The sequence below is a fragment of the Apium graveolens genome, chromosome 4 (assembly GCF_009905375.1).
Source record: "Apium graveolens cultivar Ventura chromosome 4, ASM990537v1, whole genome shotgun sequence".
Taxonomy (NCBI): Eukaryota; Viridiplantae; Streptophyta; class Magnoliopsida; order Apiales; family Apiaceae; genus Apium; species Apium graveolens.
The window spans coordinates 255,936,656-255,938,901 of NC_133650.1; positions in this window are offsets into that span (position 1 = coordinate 255,936,656).

The following is a 2,246-nucleotide window of genomic DNA, read 5'->3' on the forward strand; positions in this document are numbered from 1 at the left end:
AATCATAAAAGACTGTTTCTGTCACTTTCCCTCCTAAGAGAGAGACCACCCACTGGTGAAAGACCAAGAAAGGCACAGAGCAAGAGGTTATGATAAACTGATTAAAGTTCAGTCAATTGTTTTTAAGAAAGTAAATCCCAAGGTTAGGGAGATAGTGTAAAGGCTTTAAGATCCAGAACAAAGGCGGACGAATATGATGAATTATGAATCTAAGATTGTAAAAGTTGTAAAGATTCGTTCGGAGGACAAGAATCCCAGAACGACGTGATGTTTGCAGTAAATAATTAGTGGGTTCATGAAATGATTGTAAGAGAAAGGAAAATAAAAAGAAACTGAAGTGGAAAAGAATATAAAGGCAATGGAGTTTGAGGAATGATAAGGGAGTTGGATATGAGGAAACCCTAAAGAATCATAGTAATAGAAATAGAAAAGTATGTAATCGTCAGGATGAGGGTGATTCACCATGAGTTAAATTGATGGTTGAAGGCATAAGAGATACATATATTTTATCCCCTGTAAGTTGGGAGGATTCGAGGAAACCTTGAGATAGTTCGAAGGATAAATAATGAGACGCGGATAGACTAAGGAGACAAGAAAGTAAGAAATTAGGGAAATTGGAGGAAGGAAGTGACCTTCAAGAATGTGAAGTGTAAGACTGGTGGCTTGATACCCAGAAAGGGAGACGCCCGGTATGAAAGATATCCCAACATTGAGAAGACTGTTGAGAAAAACAACAAAAGAAAATGAGGATTTATTAAGAAGATGTTCACGTTGAACACGACAATATCTTCCAGAACATCCATGTTATCATTACCAAATTAGGAAAGAAAAGCGGGTAACCATTGTTATCTTTTGGAGGCCATATTGATTGACCTCATTTTGAATACAGATGTTATCGTGATATTAGGCATATACTATCGAAGTGGGAATGATTGAATAAGACACCCTTATCAGGGATATATGACTTGATTATCCATGAAAGGAGGCATGTACCTTTTTAAAGGTGGAATTAAGGATAAAACATCGGTAACTTAAAATGAATCCTAGGGGAATGCATGAAGGTTGGCATTTCACACTTAATAGGGATAGTATGAGTTTTGACAGCATGAATTGGAAAAGATTAAGATAATAACAACCTTTAAGTATCAGTGGGGAATTTTTTTCGAAAACATATAGACAATGGTTCTAGTATTAGTAAAGGGTATTTTGATATGCCCTGTATCTAGGGAATACAGGAGGAACGATTCAAGGATAACCTTAGAGGTTTTACAAGGAGAAAAGTAATATTCAAAATTATCAAGAATAAAAATGTTGATAAAGGAAATATGACGTAATTATAATGATGCCAAGTGGGGCACGTGTTAAACCATGAGAAAGTATGGATCGAACCAGTAAAGGTCAAAATTGTTCAGGGCAATTAGGGTCTAAGATAAAAGATGTTCTAAGTATGATTGAGAGTCAGTCGTGACGGTGATTAACCTCTAAAGACTGAGGCAATAACTTATGGAAAAATGGTGATATTTTTTTTACTCATCAGATTTTAAGGAAAACATCTGCACATAAGCAGTGATTAAAATGAGGTAGAAAATTTATTTGGAGGTCGTTAAAATGACATTGACTGTAAGGAAATTTTACTATCAGGAAAGGCCAAAGAGGTGGCCGACACTTTAAAGGTAAGAGGATAATTATAGGCGCTTGTGCCAAAGGAATACAGTGATGACGGTAAAAGCTGTGAAGGTTGTATTATGGTTTGGAAGATTGACATTCCTTCTGATGACTGTGCAATACCCAACCGTAATAGTAGTTGGTAAAGGTTTAATTCGTGTAATCGCCATGAACGGGCTATCTATCTTAGAAGGTACTATCTTGAGATAAGCCAGGACCATGTTACGAAATGACTAAATGAACCTTTGAGATGCATGTCTCCCAATAAAGACATACAATTAAGAATGGTATTAACCTGCTATCGTTGCCTTCATTGAAACTCTTCTGCAATGTTATATGTTTCATGTCATATGTACGTCAAGTTCAGGAGTGTTCTTCATGAATCATGAACGGTGATCATATTACCTCCATAGAAGAATTCGATACGAGATGTATGGACTCCGTATAGTTAGCTATTAAGACTTCATGGAAAATGAATGATTACAGTAGGTCAACGGTGAGCCCTAGTAGTGCAGCAATGATTCTGCGAGTAATGAGTCGATTACAACCATGAGAGTTGCATTGGAATGGATGTTGAGATT